The sequence below is a fragment of the Anser cygnoides genome, chromosome 4, assembly GCF_040182565.1.
Source record: "Anser cygnoides isolate HZ-2024a breed goose chromosome 4, Taihu_goose_T2T_genome, whole genome shotgun sequence".
NCBI lineage: Eukaryota > Metazoa > Chordata > Aves > Anseriformes > Anatidae > Anser > Anser cygnoides.
Window position 1 is genome coordinate 19,409,916 of NC_089876.1, and position 17,820 is coordinate 19,427,735.

General features: G+C 43.8%; 1 long non-coding RNA gene across 1 annotated transcript; it reads left to right on the forward strand.

Annotated features, from left to right (window-relative positions):
* The first annotated feature begins 138 nt into the window (after window positions 1-138).
* LOC125179861 (uncharacterized) lies at window positions 139-13,500 on the forward strand. The gene is made up of 3 exons (XR_007157789.2): window positions 139-312; window positions 3,637-3,713; window positions 12,241-13,500. It is a non-coding gene; the product is annotated as an uncharacterized lncRNA (long non-coding RNA).
* The last annotated feature ends 4,320 nt before the right edge of the window (window positions 13,501-17,820 follow it).

A 17,820-nucleotide genomic window follows, 5' to 3' on the forward strand; every position in this document is an offset into this window, starting at 1 on the left:
TTTCTGTACTCTCTTGAGGGCATCAACACTGGTCACTGACTGGGTTAATCAATATCTTTCCAGGAGGCTCCACGCAGCCTGCTGTATATTTACGGGTCATTGTGAAGCAGAGGGTCGTTGTGATGTCTTTATCTGAATGTGGGTGGGTGTGATGAACATATGCATTTATGTGTCCACCATGTGAAGAAAAGCTAGAGAGCTGTTTGCTATTCCCACCAAAGATGGTGGGAAAGCAGAATAACCAGCAGTTACTGCCCAGTGACACTGTGGATGGAATGAGCTTCTGAAGAGGTTTTTGCACTGCCAGAAGAGGTGAGGGGCTGCTTCTGGGTGCGCTGGCCAGCCATGATCCCTTTTGAAGTATCTTTGGTAGAAGGGCTTTGGCAGCTGCAAGCAACCATGTAGTGGGGCATGCATGATAATCACACCTCTCTCCACCCAGCAAAGCAAGAGCCACAGTCATATTTGTGCAAATTCCAGCAAACAGCAGCAAAGTATCCAGGACTGCTCACCCCTGTTCAGGACAAGAACAGAGCCATCCCTCCGACACACCTCATACAACCATCTATTGATCTGCAGCCTAGGCAGTATTCGCATTTCTCTAAAGGAGAGATACTAACATTTGGAAGCCCTCTGTGCAAACTCTTTCCAAACACTCGTCTTGTTTCCCTTGGGCTGGAAGTCATTTTAGATTTGCCAGCTGGGACTCAGCCCCTGGGCTGATTCCAGCACCTGAGCCTAGGTTTGTGTCAGAATGAGCTGGCTGCTCCCGTGGGATATTACGGCATGCCCTGACGCAGGGGTGCTTGGAAAGGTGCTGCCGGACCTCTGGAAGGAGACGGAAAGTGGCGGTGTCAAAGCAAAGTGGTGACAGAGCACTGATATCCAGCTCCTTCAGATGTTTAGTTCCTGGTGAGTGGTATGTTTAAGAATATTCTTAAAGCTTGTGGTGGTAGCAAGAGGTGCTGGGCTAGTTGCATTTCCTATTTCTTCTGTTGTGAAATTTGGAATATCTGAGACTAGATATATAATCAACCCTGCACCCCAGAAGCCCCCCAGGCAGAGACAAATCGACTGGATAATTGTCCAGTCCTAACTGTCTGAATGTAGAATGAAACTTTTGTTTAGTGTTTTCTTTGATGTTTATTTCCAAGTAAAGACAAATTGCTTTTCGATATAATGGTTCAGTCTCTCGGGATCTTTGTATTTATGTTATTCTTGTGCATTATTATTTAAAAAAAACACAACAACAGTAGCCTATGTGATCACAGCTGAAGAACACAGATTTTGTTCTCAGGAAAAAGGTAAAGGAAGAAAAACTGCATTCAATTCTGTTATATAGTCATGAACATTAAATCTCTTCGAGAAGAATGGTTCTAGATGTTTCCATTCAAAAGTACTGTGTATAACTAGCATAATAATTTATTGACTTATTCACAACCAGGAACAAGAATTTTTGATTCATCTTGTTTTACAAAAAAATGGCTCCACAGGGTGTGGAGTGCCATGCAAATAGCAATTGCAGATTGTTTCTAAACAAGGATAACAGGACAGAGATCGGCAGGGAGTTAAGTGATGAGAAGAATTACCTCACTTATACTGATGGCGACAGAAAAAGGAAGACAATGGTTTATCTGCAGTTCTGGTCATAGCTTTCAGCTAAATTCTGTTTTATATTCAAAGCTCTCTCCAAACATTTGCTTTTGACAGTTTCTGAAATATTTATCAGCTTAGACTGACAAAATAAGATTTGGATCTGTGATGTAAGCCAGACATCTAAATCAGACCTTGTATAGGGAAAAGAACTGGGTGTTCCCAGCCTAATAACCCAGAACTTGGCCCAACAAGAGGGTCTGTCAAGAGGGACCAGAGAGTTAAGGAAGTTCAGCACTTGTCTGTGGAAGCTGCTTTCAACACGATACTAATCCATGGCTAGTAAGACTGAACTGGTGTCCTTTTAGCATCTTTCTTCAGCTAGGTAGCTTCTTTCACAACTATCTTCTGTGTCTCCTTTTGAGCAGCTCCCCCAGCACAGCAGCACTGAAGTTTTTTGCTCTGGGGGTGGCTGCTTGGGGAACACAGCGCAGCACATCCTTACAGGAGTGAGGAAGCTCGAACTTGAGGAAGCTTGGGTGAATGGATTTACTACTGATGCAAGCCCAGGCACTGCTTGCTTGTTCTGGCCCCTCTTCTGTCACTCAGGATTTTATAGACTGAAGAATTGAAATACTGGAAGTTATTTCTAATCTCACTGTGGGGAAAGTTGTGCTACGGGTTCCACCCAGCTGAGGAATTCCTGAAGAAGCCAGGTACGCTTAGATACAGGACTCACAATGTGCCTGTCCTAGAAGATGGCAGCTTATGCCACAAGTGGTCCTGGGCACTGCCTGTAGTTCAAATCTTTCACTGTGTACCTGGAAGATAGTGCTCAGCACCTCTCTTCAATGGACTTTCCTTGTAGACACTTCAGGACTCAGACAGTTCTACTCCAGTTACTTGGTAAGTGAGGTGCTAGCTATTATATGCTTCATCTGAGAAATGTTTTGTCTCTTTTTGTGACCTCTCTAGGGATATCATCTAGAAACGCTGGATTCAATTTTACACTGCAGTTGTGAGGCTATGCAAACATTTGCTCTAAGACACTATTGTCCATTGGTTTTCACATGATAGAGTCTTGGACTCTAGAGTTTTCAGAGACATTTGACCGTACCTTTAAAACAAATAATTCAGATCAAAATATACTCCTGGGAGGCAGCTAAGCAAATCTTTCATGATGGTCTTCAGAATAGTGCATGTGCTTGATGAGTTCAGTTCTTATGTACAACGCAACACTAGGTATACCAGTAGGTACAGATTTACACCCCATACATCCTTTCACTGCCTGCTATATTTGGAATTAGTCATAATTACTTCTCAGGTTTATCACCCAAGATGAATAAACCTCGGTGGAGATGTTCCTTCTTTGCACTCCCTCTCCTGCTGTGGCCAGTTTATTTTCATCAAGTTTACTGGGTAACTAGAGTCATAGCTCCTTAAGATAGGTGGTCACACTTGTGCTTTGCCACCTGTGTTTCCCAAAGATGATACTGGGCTATGCTTATTGAGAGTGATGGTTCATTATCTTCTGTTGTGGATGTGACAATAACCGCCCTGTGAACTTTCATGCCTGGGCCTAGACAGACATGCTGATAGTTTAGTGCTGTCTCTGCTTAGACTTTTCAAAATGCAGCAGTCCTTTGGGCAGGGGAGATGTGCACATGTGGGAAGTGTAAATACTTGCACGTTGACTATCTAACTTCAGCAAGCTGTCATAGGTTTGCTGGTGTCATGTTGAGAAAGTATGCCTGTGTGTAGGATCTCGTGGTGAATCGGCTTGCAGGTTTATTGGTTTACCTTAAAGGCTTTTTGGTAGCCTTTCTGTTGGCTGCAGCTTCTCTCTAGGCACATCTGATTGGATCTGCAACCAGCATGGGAGGTGATAGAGCAGAGGGATGTTAAAATACGAGTGCAGGTGCTGACCTGAAAGAACATCGAAGAGAATGAGGCATGTGCTCAGAGTCATCTGACAGGTCTTCCTACCTGAGGAAAGAAAACAGGCCTCTTCAAATCAACCCAAACTTCATATTTTCGCTCTAGAATCCAGCCTGTCCCCTACAGGAACAGACCTGCTTCAATGGGATGGATGCACTGAATGCAGCGATGGAAAATATAAGGTCAGCAGGCCTCTGGGGAATCTTACTTGCTATTTAGTAAATACTTTTTAAAAAATTCCCTAAAAAACTGTGTTAACTTTGTGGTGACATTACTGAGCTGCAATGCATGTGGCTGCTTGTGATGGGGGTTCTGCAGGCTGCTCTTTTACAGTATTATATGATCTTAGCCTAGTTAAGAACAAAGTAAGACATAAATTTTAATTTCTCATGGCAAACAAGTCAGTGTTACTGAGTAGGTTGTCCTATTATTTTCTTTGAAAATAATGCATTTTACTCTTTGGGCATAAAGAAGTCATTACCCTATTCCTGCCATGATAAGCAGTCAGCCTGAGACTACAGGTGGGTAAAGCACTTAGGTGTTTTTTGAAATCCTACTCTCAATGGCATTTAAGCATCTCTTTAAAATTAGAAATGAGAACTTGATACTTAGGCTGAACTGGGGCCTTGGTAGTGATGCGTGTAATTGTTGCATAAAGCCAGCCTTCCCGTTGACCAGTAGATGGGGCAAGCGAGCCTCCTTACAGTTGTGACCAAGATTTTTCGGAATGCGAAGTTAAAATGTAGCCCTCGTTGGCTCTTAGTTCAAAAGTCTAGTTCGAACTCTCTTCACCTTTGTACTATAAGGGTAAATTACGTACTTTGACGCAACTGGATTATTTTCTTTACAAACATGTGTCGTAAACAATTGTTCTCTTCCTTGAAATTCTGAGATTTAAAATGATGTTCCTTTTCGCACAGGGATGGAAACAAATCTTTTGAAGGTTTTGTTGTGAGAAGATATGGGAATGAGTGTTCCCTCCCCAAAACTAGCCAATAGTTAGATGTTTACAACACTCACGGGGATGCAAAGGATCCAAGTTTTAGTCCCTGGTAGTCTTCCACGTGCCCATAGGGTGTATCCGTAACAAGATCACCTTACCTGCCTACTTAGGTCACCTGCTCCAGTTGTCTCCCCCAAAAGCTGTTGTCACTTTTATAAATTTATCCGTGCACCAGATTTGAACAGCCTACACGGGTGACCACAGCTGTTGGTCGCAGACTATCTTTCTGCCCATGCTTCTGGATCCCACTCATACTCCATGTGATGTACTTATCCAGAGAGGCTGACCCTCAAAATAAGTCAGTCCCCAAATACTGCCTGTCATAATGATTGAAAGATTTGTGTTAAACATGAGGGAACGTAGAATTTCTTATTTTTTATCTATAGTTTCTGCATGTTCTTCTACACGTTAGCTCCCTAAGTGCGCTCTGCTCTGTCCTGCATGCTCAGCTTGGTGGTACGAGTTCAGGAGCTGGCTGTGTTCTTGCAGTCAGTGTGATGCAGGTGCAAGAACCATTTGCTGCCTTGCACTGAGGCCAACAACTCCAGTGACATTGGCCTTGTGCGAGGTAGGAGGCTCGCCAGGTGCAGAGCCCAGTGACGACAGGGAGCTCCTGATTGTCTCATAGACAAGATATTGTTCAGCTAGTTGGGCATATCTTGCCCTTGTGGAAGCAGCTCCCACTGTTCAGCCTTGAAAAAAAAATGGTAATACTGTATTCATCTTGTTTTATTTTAGAGTAGGGCAAGCTTTCTGAGGTATTTGGGTGGAGGGGCAAAGAAACCTGTATCTCTATTAAACTGGATAAGGCAGGCGAATACAACATGTTAATATAAAACAGAACAGCTTGGCTATAGATTTAAAACAAAACATAGTAATAATAATAATAATAAAACTCCTCATATTTTCAAACTCTGAAGCAGGAGTAATAGATATAAGCCTGCCTTCTTGGATACGTAGGGAAAACTTCAGCTGCTGGGCTTTGACCAACTAGTTTAGCACAGGGGTCTACATGCCACCATCTGTCATTATCCATCTGTGATACCTAAAACTTTTCTCTGGGTGGGAGAGAGAGCTGAGGAATTCCTGGCTGGATCAGCGTGACTTTGTGCTCTTGCCTGAAGCTGCTATCGAGGTGGGTAATACTGGGTATGGAGGGGGACAAGGCTGAAGCTGATACAGACTGAGAGCAGCTCCTTTGCAGGCAGGAGTGTAACCAGACTCTACAAAGGTCTAAACTGGTAAGATTCTGGCTCATCTTCTCCTACAGTACATTGTACAGAACCTGGGCATTATCCCAACCTAATCCACGTTTTTGAAGAACAATCTATATTACCTTTTCCTCATATGACTTAAAGGGTGCTCCAGCTTCTTCTTTCTCAACCGCGTGATGCCCTCAGACTTCAGCCCTAGCACTGCCTCCTTCATGGTGAGCAGCCTGACTCAGACCAGGATCCTCACAGTCACATTCCTACAGCCTGCCACAGTCCTCCTTTCATTACTTTCCAGTCAATCTAGTGGTGATCATACAGGAAAATTTCCTCTGACTTCTGCCATATCTACCTTTGCCTTTGAATGTTTTCATTGCATCACTAAGTTTTGGATGAGATTGCTCTGTGTGTTTTCGGCTAGCACTTGCATTGTGTTCATTGTGTGCATCTTGACCGCCTGCTTTCCTCTGATTTCACCACTGTCCGCATGGTCTTCTAATTATTTTTCTTTTTGCCCTTCCCTGTTCCTGGAGAAGTGCTCTCCAGTAAGCTGAGCAGCGTTACTATCACTGAGCCCCCCTTTCACATTCCACTCTTCATTTTCCCTCGAGAGCCAGTACTTTTGCTCTCCGTTTTCTGCTTTGTTGGTGGAAAGAACTGTTTTATAAGAAACACGCTGCTCCCATGGTAGGTATAAAAGCTTGTCTCAGACTGCATGAGCTCCTCAGGAACTCGGGCTGTGACACAAACGCAGCACGAGGCAGCTGGGAACACCTACAGCATGCGATGGTTTACAGTAAGCCAACTGTTCAGTGACATGCTGGCCTCGGAGGAAAGCTATGCGTGCTGTTAGCCAGAGGTATCTCAGGAGGATTGAGAGTCTGTCTGCGATTTGGCTCCTCACAGACAGCAGATGTTCCATCAGAAGGTGAAGCATGCAGTAAATGACCGTATTTACTTGAGGCAAATCAAGACAAGGCAGCGGTCCAGCCAAGCATGTTTACTGCTGCAGGAATGCTTTTGTGCTGACGCAGCATCTTTCGCCCAAAATCTCAGAACGTTTCGAAAGCGTTAACAAACGCAAGCTAACACCAGCGTTTGCAGGCCTATCGGAGCCAGATGTTTACTACCTGCTTTGGTTACTGCCATCCATAGAGCCCACACCGATTTTGGGACTGCTGTGGTTACGTGACCGAGTATTTCCTTAGCTGCGTAGACGGTGTCTGTGGCTGGAGCTGAGCTCATGCTGGTGCAGCTACGCTGTTAATGGGGCCTGAGCAGGCTACTGTGCAGCTAGCTCAGGTGGGAGCGTATGAGATGCTGTCATTTCAGCACAGACGTGCAGTTGTCCTATTTTTAAGAGGAAAAATAATCTGAGACCTGGACTGAAGGCAAAAGACAAGTCTCAAAGATGCATCTCTCTTTTCTTCTGCTTCTTCTGAGGGGAGAAAAATCAGAAAAAGTGAAATACTGAGTTGATTATTGCAATTAAAAATTGGTTCATGCCAGGTTGTGCCATATCTATGTTCTGACTGAATATTCAGCTAATGTCTAATGCAGAGAAAAGTCCAGTGATCCAAAAGGGAGAGAAGTGGTGTCTTCTTATGTTTGCAGTTTTAGGCTTAATGCCGTATTTTCCTCATGGACCAACAAGTACCTCTTTGGATGTTTATTCTGAGATCCAGAGGTCACTTGTGAGTCTTCAGTGGCACACAGAAGAGGACTGTCTCTTTAGCCAGCAGCAGAGTGTTAATTCAGGGATTTCAGGTTGTTTTTCTAGTGAAGAATGTGCTGCCAAATAAATGTCACCTGGCTCTGGGTACGTGCCAGGGGGTGGCAATGAGGTAGGAGCCAGCAGGACTGCGCTTCCTTGAACAGTTTCCAGCAGAGCCCTGCAGACTAACGGCTCCGGGGTGACTCAGGGATGGCTCTTCCTCTCCGATGTATTGCCAGATATTTCTGGTAGACGGCTCCTCTGCGATGGCCCAGTGCTCCTCTAGTAAATCCTTCCCACAACATGCAAAAGGCGCAATCTCTGACAAAAATCATGGGATGGACAAACAGCTCACGTCCTTCCAATTTGCCTACTTTTTACCGAGAAACTCACATTGTTCCCTTCTCCTTCTTTGCTCAGTTCACTAGTGGTGGTTTTTCGTGGCCCAAATGACCTTGCTACAACCAAGGCGAAACAAAAGGACCTCCCCGCTTTCTGCTCTGAGTCCCTTAACTATGAAATGCTTTCAGTTGTGTATTTTTTTCCTCTGTTCCACACTCTCTGCTCTCTGGCTGCCCACTGTGACAGCCGTATCTGTTTGATTTGAGGGAAGCCTTGCATGTGCTGTGACTGGCTCCTTCTGCTAATAATTTGTTCTTTGGAGCCTGTTGCCTCAAAGTATAAATAAATTTCACTGTTTAGTACTTTCCTGTTTTGTTGCTCAGCTGCTGGCAGTGAGTTGACACACCCTGGTTTGTTTTTCAAATTTATCTTCTTTTTTTTTTTTTCCCCTTCTGTATAAGAGACAAAATCACAAGATTACATTAACAAAGATGCATTATTGGTGTGTACATTTTTTGGTTGTCTTGTGTTGCACTCAAAGTTCTGCATAAAATGGGAATTAAAATGCAGCTGCCATCCTGGAACAAGATTCAGTCTGGTCCTGAAATAGGGAAATGACTTTTATCCTGCTGCAAAAAGTCTAATGGTACATGCGGAATAGATATACACTCTGTATGAAAATTGCTTTTCAGCCATCCTGCTATGTAAACTCAATCTTATCATAAACAGTCTTAATTTAGCCCATTCTGTACGCATGCTAGATTTACCAGGCTACATAGCACATCGGACCTGGCTTTACAGGGGTGACTGTAGGCACTGGAAGTTCTCTGTTTGCGGCAGTGTGCATGCCACTGCAACCTCGAGCTCAGAGAAGGGTAAATATTTAGAGTGGCTGAGCCTAAACTGGGCTCTGTGCTGTTTTAACTAGACTGTTCCTGCCTAATTTAAAGCTGGCTTAGGCATTTCTCCGCCACACCAGAATCACTGCTGAGTACACGTCCCCCTAATTTGGTATGATGAAAGCCACAGTCATGTTTTTCATGGTTCCAAGCCTGGTGCTTAGAGAACTTGAGGTTGTTTTTACTGTGTGGATGTGACTGCATGTGCATTTTAATATAGGGAAAAACAGACCACGATCGACTAATGAAGTCAGTAGGGTGGTTACACTTAACTACTTTCTTGGAAATCTCCATCATCCCCATCTTCCTTGGGATGAATAAAAGGAATCTATCGCCCTAGGCAAAAGTTCTTCCTGTGTGTTTTTGATTCTTTCTCTAGAGTAAATAGGTTTTAAATAATGTAATGCATCAAATGTTTTTTGCTTTCTCTTCCACTGATTCCTTCTAAGCAAAGAAGGGCATCTCCGTGCACCTTGTTAAAAATGATACAGAGAAACTAGCCCTGTGCCATTTGCATTTTACAAACCAGGTCTTGAAAATAAAAAAAAATGGCTTGGAGGAGGGGAAATTTTTCACCTCAACATTGCAAATGATGTGAAACCAGTATGTCCTCCCACCACAGCATATGTTTGTGGTGGGTGGGCGGGGGCGATGCAGGGAAGAGGTGATGGTATAAAAATACCTTGTAAAAACAAGTGTTTGGCTGAGCGAGAGAGTTTGTCACTTCAACCAGACTAGAGGGGGGAAACCAGACAGACAGGGGGCGGATGGGGAGCGGGGGGGGGAAGAATTTATGTCACTTCGGCAAGGTAAATAACTTGACAAAGTGTCTCAGAAATAGCAGTCAAATAATTAGCACAAGAAGATCAGATATCGAACAACTAGGTGGCCTAGAAAATTAAGAGGAAAAAGTAAGAGATGTTTAAATAGAACAATGAAGATCGTAAGAAGCTGTTAAATGTATGGCAAAGCCCAAGCAGAAGCGTGCAGGTAGAAACCCCTAGGTAAAGCACACAGACGTGCCAGTAGGCTCTCTTCCTGCATTTTCATGAACTGAGCAACACGGTGTTCTCATTTATCCTTCAAATAATTCAGAAGTTCCAGTCTGAATACAGACCCGGGGCTCTGTATGGTAACACTGCTGCTAAATGCAGCTTTGTCACATATTGCTAGCACGGGCTTCTCTGCACGGGACACCTTCCTCTGCATGCCAGATCCAACATTTAGCACACATCCAGTGCCGTGCAAGTGAGAGCGGACACCAGTGTGGCCACCCGTGATGGCAGCAAGGGTGGCAAATGGCAATTTGCCCTGTGATGCTTGGGGGGGAGCTTATGTGCTGCAGTGGGAGACTGGCACCTCCCCATCCGCAAGCCGGGCTCTGTGCTGGGGGCTGTGGGAGGGAAGTACAGCACTGTCCCTTTGCGTTTCGGGTCGGCAGTGCCAGCTGTTAACGCTGGGAGGGCAGTCTTCTTCCTCTGTGTGGTATTTATAGTTTTTATTAGATCTTAATTGACTTGTCTGAAAGCCACCCAGCCCAAGGAGAGTGCGTGAGTGTGTGTGAGAGAGAGAAAAGAGGTGGGGAGGGAGCAGGCTGGTGAGGTGCCCTTTGTCCAGTAATCTGTTATCCGACATGTATTTTATGGATGGCTTCAGGTGCTGTTTTCCTTTCTACTTTTCCTCATCCCCGTTGCTTTAATCTGAATTTAAATTTGAAAGAGGCTTTAATGGATCTCTCCATGAAGAGAAGGTGCTTTGCTAAACCAGACGGAAGTCAACCTCCTGCCTTCTCACTTCTTTCACTAGGAACTATGTCATTCTCCCATGTTGGTGACTTTTGTTGGTTGTCGTTGTCTCTCCCCCACAAGGAGGGACCTGCAGGGTATTTCAGCTGAGAGGGGGCAGGCAAAGCTCTGTTGCTGCGTGCCAAGGGGCTGCACCTCCTGAGAGGGCTTACAGCCCCCCATCGCCTGTGCTGACGGGTTGCCAGGGTGGCAAATGCTATGGAAGTTGGGTGGTCCCCAGTTTGCAATCTAGGACGGGAGAAGATTCGGCTCTGCTCTCCACCTCTGACCTGAAGCATGTTGCTGAGGTCTGTTGCACAGGGTGGGACTTTCCACTGGTAGGAGTTCATACAAATTCGGCTATATCTGGGTATCTTCATATGTTGGTGCGCAGTCATTTCATACTTGCATTCCACAGAACAGCGGTGGGTATTTTCCCCCTTCACAAATTTTCAAAGAAAATACACTAACAAAACATTGTTAGAGAAATTTTGCACGCTCCAGTCGGCAAACTGAAACCTAGAATACCTTCTGAGACCCTGTCTGAGCAGCTGCACTGCTGCTTTGTCCGCAAGGGCTGGCTCGGCGTAGCTGTGGGGATTAGTGGTCTGAGTTCCCTGACTTACATGCATGTAATATTAGTGAAATATTTTGGTGGAAATCTAGCTTTTACATTTCAGATTTGTTTCATTGCACCAGTTGGTGGACTGAAACTGCCATCACAGCAGCTGTCTGAATATCACGTAACGCAACACGCCTTGATGCCTTGTCATATTTCAGCGTTTGCTCACAGCATGAACAGTCCCAAGCATTGTGTTGGTATTTTTGTATTTTTTTTATGAAGGTCCAGAGTCAGTGAAACAGAGAGGACCTCTTTTTCCTCCACTTTCTCACAAACCCACAAATTCTCATGCCTTTTCACTATGTCTTCCACCAATTTAATGATTCACCCTTTACTGTGCAAGAGCTTAGGGGCACTTGCACCACAGTAAGAAACACAATACAGGAGGCCTAGGTAGATGCTTCTGCATTAATGTTTTATTAAATGTAATGAGTATGTAATACCATAATGCTTGAAGAGTGGATGTTTTAATAGTGAAAGATAAGATATATACAGCTAGCCAAGAACATTCTTTGCTGGAAGATGTTTTAACCAAAACCTAAAACTTTTCATGGAAATTCCGTACTTGTGATGCAACTCTGGGAGTTTCTTATACATACATGTAACTTCTGATAAAAAAGAGAGAGAGGCCTTTCATTGCAGGGTATTAAAAAACCTGGTAGTTAGGGTGATATGTGAAATGTACAAGGCCAAGATCTAAGTGTCTTAACTGTTGGACTTTTTTGAGTGCTCAGGAGGGTGTGTGAGTCTGTTTTCTCCGGTTTCTTTGTGTGAAGACTCTCAGGGTCTTCCTTTAATTCTTATATTCTTCCATTTTTCCTTTTTTTTTTTTTTTTTTTTTTTTAAACCTGAGATTGAAAGTTCATGCCTTTGCAAAATGGAAATCTTGTTATCTGGCCAGCTAGAGTATTAAAAGTTGTAGGTGTGTTGTGAACGCGAGGCAAAGAAGAAAATGTGTTGTTTCACTCGCTCCGTGTGAGAGGAAAGGCCGGGCTTGATTTAAAAGTCAAATATAAAGATCCTTTTGCTGACTTTGGCTTACAACAGATCAAGATTTAACACATTCTCATTTCTCCTTGGGAGCTGCGAAGGATTCGGCCCAACTTGATCAAAACCTACTATCCTCTTCGACAGACGACACTGGGACTTCGTGAGTGTGATGTCTGCCTCACGGTGACTGCCTGTTCTCCACGGCCAGCAAGTGGCAATCGCATTTTAAAGGAAGGATGTCAGAATGTCAGAGAGCAGCTTGGTTTTCTCACTTGTCATCATTATTTGTTTCTGTCCTGGCCGAACCACCAGCAGCAGGTTAGGGATGACACAAACGAGCAACAAATCACGGGGTGGAGGACAGAGCATGTGACAATGCCCTGGCTGTGGTGCAAACATTTGAGCTACGTTTCGAAAGCCTGGGCTTGTGTTCCGCAGGGTTCACGAGTGAAAAATACAAGTCTTTGAGGATAACAAACAACAAGCTCTGTCTCATTAGTGTCTACCCTTCAGAGAAGAGGCTGGAGCGGATCCCATCAAGCTGCGATTTGGTTCAGTGCACCAGGGAAGGTTCCTAGAAGCATTCCCCCAGCTTCTTCACACTGTGCACTGAGGGGAAAAAAACAACATTTGGCAATTTGTTGTCAATATTTGTATAACTCCTGATGCCACTAAAACTGCATATGCAGGCTTTAAACTAACAAAAACAAAGCCATGGCCAAGCTGGAAAGCTGGATTTGTTTCCATGCACAATTAGGTTTATTTGTTTAGGTCTCATTTTATTTGCTTTCAGATGACTCAGATAGGAGTATTGCAATCCTTTCAAAGTGAAGTAGTGTTCTGTGTATTTTGGGCATTGGGCTTAGCCAAATGTGGAAAGAATTGGCTGCTCAATAGTATTTTCCTATCCAGAGGTTTTTCAAACTTTTGAGAGGAACTGAAGGAATGTCCCTTCCATGCCAGGCTTTTTTTCCCCCCCCTTCACAGCGTCTCTCCACATCATTGTTAAAGAGCACAGGAATTTTAAAACACTCCTCCGTTGTGCAACTGTTAGCAACTGCCCTTATTAATTGCTTTACCATTGTGCTGCATGCTTAAATTCTCACTGGTGTCATCCATAACGTGCTGCTGTGAGCGCCTTTTAACCCGTTCCAATACGAACAGACGCACGGTGCACGGCCCAGAATCTCCCAGCCTGCTAGACCAGCTCTGGGCTTGCTGAAAATGATTTCCTGCATACACGAAGGGATATTTACATTTTGGCAAGTCGCCGAGTTTTCTGCTGGGAGTCAGTCACTCAGGGCAGATTATTTTCCAGTGGACATACTTGCACGCTATTGGTGTTAAGAGAGTTGTCTCAAGTCTCAGTACCGTGGTGTGGTGTGTGATTTTTGTTTAATTTACGCCCCCCCCACCCATCCCTGTAACAAATGAAGGTAAAAATGCAGGGCTTTTTTGCCTCTTCACCGCTGTGTTTTGGTGGAAGATTTTTGCTTTTTTTTTTTTTTTATTATTATTATTTTGCTTCTGGAAATGCCTCCTCTGGTGATGTTTCGGAAAATGTAGACAATATGAATAAATCCGCATTTATTCCTATTTATATGAAACATAAAGGTTAAAGGATTTCCTGCACTCACCAGAAGTATGCATCTGATTTATGGCTTTCCTTAATGCTCTTCCCACTCACACTCGTAAAAGAAATATACTAACAAAGGCTAATAGACGATCTATTTTAAAGTTTGCCCTGATAAAACCAAACTGGAACTTTATTCAGTGTTAAATGTCAATTCTAAAAATTGGAATGTTTTTCTAATCAAGAACAATAAACGGGGAAAGTGTCTCCGTGGAACAGAGCCGCAGCACAGCACGCTGCTGGCCCGGTGCTGCACACTTCAGGGTCAGAGGGAGTCGGCACGTCGTGTAGTCCTCCCTCTGCAACAGCTTGCTCTGTGAGACTGTTCTGACCCCAGTAGGGATGGAACAATGCTTAGGATATGTGACTTGTTCTTTTGTTTTGCTTTTAAGAGGATAGGAACCCCAAAACTTAACTATGACAAATTACCAAATTGAGGAGGGTTGTAAATCTTCAAATATGGTAAAGAAGGGAGAAATAACATAAATTTCCAAGCCTGTCTTAAACACTAGAAGAAATAATAAGGTGGGCAAGTAGATTGGAAAGTGCCTAGAGATCCGTTCCAGGCCTATGATCCTTTGCTTTCCTTCCTCTAGCTGTGGAGAACTGAGCCTGTCAAAATGGATGAAACCCATTTAGTGACCTTACTTAACACAGCGTCACTTTTTAACACCTTCAGGGCATTTCGACACTGTGCCTGCAAAGTCCTCAGCTTTCACTCTCATAAGTAGGCTGCAGCTCTCCTGCCCTCTCTCTGCATGCACCGTTTTACAGCAAGTAAAGACAAGTCTAATCCAAAACCGAATGAGACTATGGGCTTCACTGGGGGTTGAGGGAGGAGTCTGGATCAGGACCTGTCAAAGCTCATATTCTATGAGTAAAAAAAAAAAAATATATATATATAGTATAAAATATATAAAAATGTAGTATTAAATACCTAATTTAATTATCAAGCTATGTTGTTGATCCAGGACACTGGCTTCTGTTGGCTAGCAAATAAAATTAGATTTTATGCACTGAAAATGTGGAACCATTCTAGATGCATATACTTCAAGTATATAGGAAGTTATAAAGACAGTGCACTTACATTCTAGCTCCCCGTTCACCTAAGAGACTTCTTACATTAAGCTGATTTTATTGTGGATGGGCTCCCTTAGTTGCCATGTACAGCTAAGTAGTAAGACAGAGGGTTTTTTTTTTGCATGTTATGTGTACCTTTTGCTTTTTTATTTATACCACAGTGTGAGCTACAACTGGGCAGGTGATAATTTCAGTCTAAGATGGTTATACCCCTTCCTTCCTGCAGATGTGTAGCTGTGTGTAGGCAGATACTCACTGATGCCTGGCAAGTAATTCAGGTATTGAGACTTGTGGGCTTACCGCCACATCCTGATGTGCATTACAGGTGAGTCTCCAAGACGAAGGAGACCCTGGGGAAGAAAACTAAGAGAAAAGGGGTTTAGGATTGAAAAGCATCAACCCTGAAGTTACGAGGCAGAACATGGAAGGAAGGCAGACTGTACTCTTTTCCCTATTCATGAGTGACCTGCAAAAGTTTAGCACTAGTTAAATCTTACATCAATGCCAAGTTCAGATAAGATGGTGCGCACGTTAGTCTTCTGTTATCCTGTCCCTCTGTTCATCTTTTCCCCAAGACAGAATAAGATAACTCTGTATCTAATTGCACGCTCCTGTTCTACTTTAGGGCAAAGTGAAATAACTCACCTTGAAACACGTCTTTACAGGTGATGTGGGTTGGAGGGGTTTAAGTAAATCTCATAGTCCAGATGACACATGCACACTTTTTATCTGTTGTAAAGTATTGTATCTTAGCTGAGGGTGGGGAGAAGGTGGCTACCAGCCACGAAGGAGTAACTTAGGTCACTTGAACAGTAAACGTATCCTAATCAGTAACGACAGTACCAAATGCTGGGAAATGAGAGGGGAAGAGAGGTGGGGGAAGATGAACTGCCAGTGATGCTCTGAAGACTTCTGAGCTTGGTAGCCAGGAAGCCTCTGGGGGCTCAGAGGCTACCTTGCCCCGGTGTCCTTTGACACTGGATTTTTTTCCATAATCTGAGGCTTGTTGCACATGATATGATTCAGTCTCATAAAGCAGAGGATAAACTTCAGCCTGTTTTGACCTACAGGTGCTACTGTCAAAAAAAACAAAACACTTTTTTCCCCCACTAATGCAGATCAAACTGTCATCCAAAAATCACTTATTTTTATAACTCATTTGATTGCTTCTTTGTGATGTTTCATTTCCCACAGATAGTCTTTATTACCTTAATCTGTTCATTTTAAACAGGACCTTTGATCCAGCTATGATTAACAACCTGATTACGGTGATATGTTTACTTCCTCATTGCTGGATTTCATAAAGTTAGAGTTGCCATCTTTGAACTTTATACTCTTCAACAAAGTAAGATGTGTCAGACATCTTCATTCCAGCAAATTTTTGTTTGTGGGTTTTCTTATTATTCACTTCCTTATACCTACGTGTATAGCTATGTGGTTGCTCACCAGCAGATATGAGCTCCCTCTGCTTGTGCTCTGAGCTGAGACCATAGTTAGCAGGGTGCAGAGCCCAACTAATAAACCTGCAGCTGTGGCTTAACACTTCTCTAACATGGGTACACAGCTTCCAGTCAGCCCTCAGCGCCAAAACATCTGTCTGCAATGTACCTTGTAAATAAACCCCGCATGAGTCAATGTAGGGGCTTCCTAGAGGACTCTTGGTGTGCAATTAAGCAGCACATGGAAGAAGCCTTTATAAGAAGCCTGGAAGAAGCCTGTTTATGCCATGGATGGTGCAAGCTTCAGTTAGAAGTCCAAAAGAGGTAAATGATGTACGACCTCAGTAAGTCATATCTGCAGGTAAAGTGAAAAATGTGTTGGAAATATTGAACAACAAAGCACAAATGAAGGTAAACTTGCAGGTTGTGAGACCATTGGATTGCAACTTGAGACAGACCTTCAGACATAGATGAGGATAAAATGGCACAGTGCTGGAGAGGAAATCCTGTCCTGATCCTTCCTAGCTGATGTGCACAGCAGAACTGACTCATGTATTTGCCCTTTCTTCTGTCCATGACTCTGTATCAGAAATGCAGAGGTGGAGGCTGAAATAATGTGAAAGTGAGTGGCACCCATTGTTTTATTTTATCTGCCACCCATGCAGAGAAAAGCCAATGTACTGAAGAGCAGCATAGGTTTGTGGTACAAAATATGCTGCTCTGAGGGGGCAAATCTGCGGAATATAAAACTCTATGCCAAGCCACACTTGGCTAAGCTCTCACTTCCAGGTGAAAGGGGGAAACCCCTGTGCTCTTATGTCAAGACAAAAATCCATTCTTTTTGCCCTGCTTTCATTTACCCCTTTCTTACTCTGTGACTAAGGTTTTTCTCTCTATTCTGTCTCCGGCTTCCTCACACTTAGTTTCTTGCTCCCAAACATCCCACTGAGAAGACGTGCAGTGTCTCCAAACCTTTGCCAGAAACTGCAATACTCACTGGGGGTGGATGCTGTGGGTGGAGATGGGATAGTGGAGAAAACAGCAGTCCTAAACTAGCCCTAATTTCTGTCTCTCAGGCCCGCCTGCTCTACAAGTAGCCATCTGTAAACACCATCTAACCCCGTTCCTGACTTAAATGCCTGTGCATTTGCAAAGGGCCCCATTTTCCAGAGGAGCACATCTGACTTCTGTGTCACTCGTGGGAGTTAGATGTGTGCTTACAGTCACACAGCATGGCAAGGAGACAGCCGTACTGAGAGGTGTTATTCCCAAATTAGCCTTTTACTGTTGGATCTCCAGTGGGGTGATGCCTGCTTTTCTTGTGCTGGCCCATGTGCAGCAGCCCATGGCCTCTGGGATGGCCATTTCTGACAAACCAGCTGCTCTGAAATCACTCTTGCCATCCAACCAGTTTCTAGCTAAAAGCAAAAGCTCAGCTGGCTGCAATGAAATGTACCGCTTGCATAGTAATTGCTGCACATAAGGTCATTCACATAAATAAACGAAAGCCACGCTGGTAGCTGTCGACGCTTTAGAGCAGCTCCAAGAGCTGTTCTGCTTAGCTAAAATGGT